The sequence below is a fragment of the Palaemon carinicauda genome, chromosome 15, assembly GCF_036898095.1.
Source record: "Palaemon carinicauda isolate YSFRI2023 chromosome 15, ASM3689809v2, whole genome shotgun sequence".
In the NCBI taxonomy this organism is placed as follows: Eukaryota; Metazoa; Arthropoda; class Malacostraca; order Decapoda; family Palaemonidae; genus Palaemon; species Palaemon carinicauda.
The window spans coordinates 16,937,094-16,944,593 of record NC_090739.1 but is presented as its reverse complement, the minus strand read 5'-3'; the positions used below and the strand labels follow the sequence as shown (position 1 = coordinate 16,944,593).

General features: G+C 32.5%; 1 long non-coding RNA gene across 1 annotated transcript in view; it reads left to right on the top strand.

Annotated features, from left to right (window-relative positions):
- Positions 1 to 1,485, top strand: part of LOC137654491 (uncharacterized) — a 3,801-nt gene extending 2,316 nt beyond the window's left edge. The window contains exon 2 of the long non-coding RNA XR_011046642.1: positions 1 to 1,485. This exon is cut by the window's left edge and continues 1,120 nt beyond it. This is a non-coding gene — a long non-coding RNA (uncharacterized lncRNA).
- Positions 1,486 to 7,500: the final 6,015 nt, after the last annotated feature.

Below are 7,500 nucleotides of genomic sequence, written 5' to 3'. Positions count from 1 at the left end.
ATTAAAACACATCTCTTAACTACACGGAATAGTTTGAAAATCCAATCGGTAAATAGCTTTTAATTAGTTGTTAAAACACCTTATCTTAATCACATGCAACAGTTTGAAAATCCAATTGGTGAATAATTTTCAATTATAGTAGTTATTAAAGCACATCTCTTAATTACACGGAATAGTTTAAAAATCCAAATAGTAAATAGTCTTTAATTAGTTATTAAAACACTTCTAGACACAAGCAAAAGTGTGAAAATCCAATTGATATAGTTTTTAATTAGTCGGTAAAATAACTCTTTTAATCAAACACAAAAGTTTGAGTATCCAATCAATAGTTTTTAATTAGTCAGTAAAATACCTCTTAATCAAACACAAAAGTTTGAGTATCCAATTAATAGTTTTTAATTAGTAAAATACCTCTTTTAATCAAACTCAAAAGTTTGAGTACCCAATCAATAGTTTTAAATTAGTCAATAAAATTTCCTCTTTTAATCAAACTCAAAAGTTTGAGTATCCAATCAATAGTTTTAAATTAGTAAAATACCTCTTTGAATCAAACTCAAAAGTTTGAGTATCCAATCAATAGTTTTAAATTAGTCAATCAAATTTCCTCTTAATTACACTCAATAGTTTGAAAATCCAATACCAATTAAGTTTTAACATTCCTCGCAGAAGCTAGTCGCTTAAGTGACCCACAAACGAGACATTCCTTGGGCATTACAACGTCATTAGCTGGGCTCGCTTTATAGCCTTCTACTGTACTCGCTAGGTTTCCCCAGGGTTGCAAATATGAATTGAATGGATTCCCAGATCCCATCGATGTGCTTTGTGGACGAAAATCCATATTTCCAAACCAAGTGGTGATGGTAATTTCTCTGCATGTTCTTCATACATGAATTATAGGGATAAAAATTATACTGTCCATGTAAGACTGAGTAAGATTTTTGAATTAGTGAAAAATTATACTGTCTATGTAAGACTGAGTAAAGATTTTTTTTCTGCTTGTAATTAGTAGAAAATAAATATTAACTCATTCAATGTTGAATCAATCTATAATGTATAACCCCATGTAAGATACCTGTTAAAAAATCTATATTCTTATTGTATTTATTCAATTTCATACAACAAACATTGCAGAAAATAACGGCTATTTATAATATATAAACCGTAAAACAGGTGGTGGTTAAGTATTCCGTAAATAAATGCTGTTTAATTTGTTTTCATTTGTATTTGATGATTACCTTATACCTACAGTACTAATATTTTATATGACTGAGGAAAAATGATTGTAATAAATGTTAACAACGGAAATGTTTTCAATAAGAATAAGCCAATATGATTGTCACACAAAAGCTGAAAAAAAAGAGTAGAAATGGCCAAGGAAAAAACATATTCGTTCTATTGAATTTACAAATAATTATTATTTATATTGAATTTACGAATAAAATTTGTAACTACAAAGAAATCGAGTATTAAATTTCAGATAACAAACGTTTGTGAATATCCCCTACATGACCTAAATGTTGAGAAGAAATACCATAAGAAAAATGATAATCTCGTGAGGCAAACGGTATGCTGTTGGAGGTAACCAGAAAGTATAGCTGAAGTAATATGACAGTGAATATCTTCAGGATGCTGGTAAGTTTTATCAGATACAATAACGAGATATCTGAACAAAAGGCAGTGCCATCTTTGCAGAGTTCTGTTGATCCCTAGCTGCACACAGTTTTAAGCCTTTGGTAACAAGCTGCAAACTTTTAAGCCGTCCACATTTGGTCCCCGGTTGAAAGACTGACAGAATATTAGCTAGCTGAATAGAGTTTTAAGCCTTCCATTAGAGGTCCTAGATGTACACATGTTTAGCCCTTCCATCATCGGTTCGTAAGTGCACAAGTAAGTGCACATATTTTCAAGTTTTTCCACTATCAGTCCAAGATGTGCACATTTTTAAACCTTCAACAATTAGTAACAAGCTGCACACTTTAAACCCTTCAATCATTTGTTCCTAGATACAAATCTTTTAGCCTTTCACGGATATTCCCTAGGTACACATATTTTTAAGCCTTTCACTATCGGTCCACAACGGAAACTTTTTTTTTAGGACTTTCACTATCGATTCCTAGCTGAACACTCTTTTACCTCTGCAATATTGGTCCTAGCTGTATTCCCTTTTAAACCTAATATTATCGATACCTAGATGCCAAAACATCTAAGCTTCCCTATTGATCCCTAGCTGTATACACTTTTTAAATCTTTCCACTATCGGTTCCATCTGTACACCCTTTTAAACCTAATACTATCGATCCCTAGCTGTAAACACTTCCAAGCCATTCCCTATCAGTCCATAGCTGTACACACTTTTAAGTCTTCTACTATGGGTTTCTAGAAGCACACACTTTTCAGCCCTCTACAGTCTATCGACAAACATTTGTACGCCATTAACTATTGGTCCCAAGCGGCACAGAGTTTTATGTCTTCCACTAGCAGTCATTAGCTATTCACACTTTAAGCTTTCTAATATCGGATCGTAGCTGACAACACATTTAAGCCTCCTACTATCAGTCTCTAACTGCACACATTTTAAGCCTTCTCCTGTCAGGTCCCAGGAGCACAGAAACTTTGAAGCATTCCACACTCGATCCCTAGTTGCACACACTTTTGAGTCTTCTATTATTGCTCCCTGAAATATGCAATGAAAGATGAAATATCGTTGGAAAGAGAAAGAATTAAAGAGGTAGAATCATTTAAATGCTTAGGAACTATGATCTCTAGTACAGGGTCTTTAGAAATCGAGATTAATGAAAGATTGAAAAAGCAAATCAGATAATGACTAGGTTAAGTAAAATTTGGAAATCAAATCGCCTGAAATTACATGTAAAAATCTGGCTATATATCAGTTTAGTGAGATCGGTGTTACTGTATGGATATGAGTCGCGGTATGACAATGAAACAATACCAATAAATTTTTGTAAATTTGAGAACAAAGTCCTCAGAGGACTATTGGGAGTCAAATGGCAGGGACAGGATTAGAAATGAAACTAAAATAGAGATTACTCAAGTGCCATATGTGGATGAGCTCACAGGTGAGTGGTAGATAGAGAAGGTTTGGGCATGCTCTCCGCACTTCCCAAGAGATTAGATCACCCACGCACTTCCCAAGAGAGATTAGTTCACCAAACTTTTAACTGGGCTTCACAAGGCACTAGAAAAGTTGGAAGACCAAGGCTGCATGGCTGAGGACTATGAAGCCTGAAGTAGATGATGATGAATGGAGAAGAATTGAATTAAAAGCTCAAGAAGGAGACGACTGGCGAAATCTAACCGAGGCCCTTTACCTCAATAGCTGTAGGAGGATAAGCTGAAGATTATTGGTTCCTAGCTGGACACACTTTTAAGACTTCTATTATCGGTTTTGGCTGCTACACACAGAATTAAGCCTTCCACTATCGGTACTTAGCTAAACATACCTTTAAGCCTTTTATTATCAGTCCCTGGCTGCAAACACTTGTAAAGGAAACTTTTAAGCCTTCTACTAATATTTTCTTGATGTACACACTTTTCGACCTTGCAATATTGGACCCTAGCTGCACATATTTCAAGCTTTCTACGATCGTTCCCTCACTGCAATTGATATCTAGCTTTATATACTTTTAAGCCTTCCATCATTATCAGTCCCTAACTGCACATACTTTTAAGCCTTCTACTGTCGATCCATATGACACAAGCTATGCGTATTCAAAGTATCTTATTATACCAACTTCTCGTCTTCCCCTCAAACCTAATAAATCTACAATTAATACGGACCGAAGATTAAAAACCTGTGTTCAGCTTCTAACAATAAATTCTTCCCTGTATAACTGAAAAGTTTCACCGCTGCGCTGAACCACCTGGGAGAATTTGTTATACCATTCTATGAGTTTCATAATTTTTTTTTTAATATTTACTAGTTTATAAAAATTTTCGAAACCTTATACAAGAATACATCTCGCATAATCTAAAATCTCTCTAGAAAAAAAATCATACAAAGTTTCTCCTAGAACTGATATCCATAAAAAGACCAGTAATGAGAAATATAAGACACTTGTAATTACAAAATTCCAGTTATTACTTTTCCCTATTTATTTATATAAAAAAATTTCAGTTCCTGAAAATGTTATCTAACATCATGAAGCCATATTTCGGTAACAGATGCTGGTAAACCATATGTTTGTGGTTGTAAATTCTCTTTGTCTATCTATCTATCAACGCACTTCTCCTAATTTTGGGGGGCTGCCAATATAAAAAAAAAAAAAGAACAAAAAGGGATTTTTCTTCTCTTCACTCCCCCCCGAGGTTTTTTTTTTATTTATATTTTTTTGAAAAAAAAAGAAAAAAAAAAAAGGATTACACAGCCAAAAGGGCAAGACATGAGCTCTTGGTTTTTTGCTTGGCAATCGAAAAACGAGGGATCCAGCCGAGTTGGTTGGTAGTGCTATGGTGCTAAAACCCACCACCCTCCCCCCGTTATCCATCACAAATGAAGCTTCATAAACTGAATCCCCTACAACAGCTACCTCTGTATACCGTGTAAAATTCTCTTTAGGCACCGTTCGAATTCTGGGATTCTTAGTAAACCTCCAATACATTCCCTTCCTAGTAGAAGAAATAGAATAAGCAAGAGTTTACGAGAGGATTGCATCAGTCACTAGGAACTTCTGGCTATGAACGTTTTCAGAGCCAAATTCAATATATGATCTTCACAAGAATAAGCAATAGCTTACAAGAAGCGGGACGCAACTAGGATGTTGTGGTTGCCAACGTTTCGAAGCTAAAATTCCATTCATGATTTATCCCTCCACTTCTCCCAGATATCTATTGAAGCAATTTGTTCTATAAGCATTTTCCTGTTTTGTTTCAGCCTTTGCAATATTCATGATTTTCAATTTCTTCTAAGCAGAAAAAATCTAAGTTAACACATAATATTCTTAAAGAGTAAGATTAAGGAATTTCTATGTCAACAAGAACTGTAACTTCACGTGACATGAAATATAACCTTTTATTGCAAATATAATTTATATGATTTTCTGATTTCAACTTTCTTACGCGATCAAATTTTCAAGCAGATAACAAAATATGAAATTAGTACAATATTATTATGATTATTATTATTACTTGCTAAGCTACAACCCTAGTTGGAAAAGCAGGGTGCTATAAGCACAAGGGCTCCAACAGGGAAAATAGCCTAATGAAGAATGGAAACAAGGAAACAAAAACAAAAAACTAAAATATTTCAAGAACAGCAACAAGTAAACAAACATTTCACCATTTCCAAATATTTCCATTACCACAATAATTGTGCATTACGTTTAAATAAGATCCTTGAAAATTTAGGAAACGATAAAAAATGTTGGTAATCTCCCACTCTCTCTCTCTCTCTCTCTCTCTCTCTCTCTCTCTCTCTCTCTCTCTCTCTCTCTCTCTCTCTCTCTCTCTCTCTCAAAAACATGACCATCAGATATTACACCGAAAACTACGGTACTGTCCACGAGTTATGACGGACTTAGAACAAATTTCAAGAACAGTGTATCGCTTTCAACTTCACTTTAATTTCAATTAACGTAAATTGAAAAAAAAAAATCTAATATACACAATCCGTTTTTCTTTTCCCCGAACACGCAAATGTTGAGAAGTTCCATATGTTAACAAATTTTGAACTAAAGTATACCCATTAAAATCTGAAAAAGCATTTCAAGACCAAAAAATCTGGTTGGTCTTATATATAATTTTATATATATATATATATATATATATATATATATATATATATATATATATATATATATATATATATATATACATATATATATATATATATATATAATATATATATATATACATATATATACATACATATATATACTGTATATATATATATATATATATATATATATATATATATATATATATATAATATTATATATATATATATATACAAACACACATGTATATATATATATATATATATATATATATATATATATATAAATATATATATATTAACAAAAAAGTACACGTAATAATTTTTCTTAAATAAGTTGATTTATGGGACAAATCCAAATGAAAGTAACTTGAGGTCTCGTATAAGAACGAAACGTCACCGATAGTTCTTAAATATATTCAAATAAATTTTCCTCCATTCATGAAACATGCACAGCTAACATGACTCTAATGAATGAATAAGGCATTATACATCCTGCGACAACGGATGTTTGTGTATAAACATACCTACATAGTCTTGCTTGGGAAGGCCTTGGTAAGTGTAATCACTGCTTCATAGCATACAGATCGATAAAGTAAATATATAAAAAATAAAATCAATGACCATTATATCTTGCAAAATAGAGAAAAATATAATGACCAACATGTCTTGAAAAGTGCAAAAAAAAAAAAAAAAAAAAAAAAAAAAAAAACAATGACCATCATATTTCGACAAGAGTACAAAAAAACAATGACCATCATATCTCGAAAAGTGTGCAAAAAAAAAAAAAAAAAAAAATTACCATCATATCCTGAAAATAGTTAAAAATCAATGACCATCATATCTTGACAAGGTGCAAAATAAAATCAATGGCCATCACATCTTGAAAATTGCAAAAAAACAATGACCATCATATCTTAACAAGAGTGCAAAGTAAAATTAATGGCCATCATATCTTGAAAATTGCAAAAAACAATGACCATCATATCTTGAGTGTAAAATAAAATCAATGACCATCATATCTTGAGTGTAAAATAAAATCAATGACCATCATATCTTGAGTGTAAAATAAAATCAATGACCATCATATCTTGGGTGTAAAATAAAATCAATGACCATCATATCTTGAGCGTAAAATAAAAGCAATGACCATCTTATCTGAAAAGAGTGCAAAATGAAGTTGAAATTTTATAAATCATATTTATTTGATATAAAGGTGTAGCTTATTGGAAACCAAACAAATACCACCCTTTATTTAATATCTCCAATTATATCCATCTCAATAGAAAAAGGATATACTAATCTAAGTCATTGTGGTACTTTGACAGATAAATAGTGGATGGATTCCCCTTTACAGAAAACGGGAAGCTTCATACATCTTCAAAGAAGTCTCATATTCAACGCATTGAACATACTACATAAACCCGGCTCGTAAAGCCCTTCCTTTCTTACAACTCTCTCATCCTATACTTCTCAACACTTCCATTCTCGCTACATGACCAAAACATCCCTTCTTTTCACCTTTTTCACCTTTGCTTACCTGTCTCCCAGTTCTAAAATTCCTTCACTCATATCCGTCAATAATACTTAACTTTCGTCCATTAAATTTGACTTAACAATCCCTCTATTCTTGCTTAAACAGTTTATCGTAACTGATAACAACTTTCGATGATGAACGTAGTAAGATGAACCGACTTTACCAGAAGATGAACCTATTTCTCATTTATACTTTCATGGACACTCTAGTCCCCTTCCCTTGCTTCACCTAT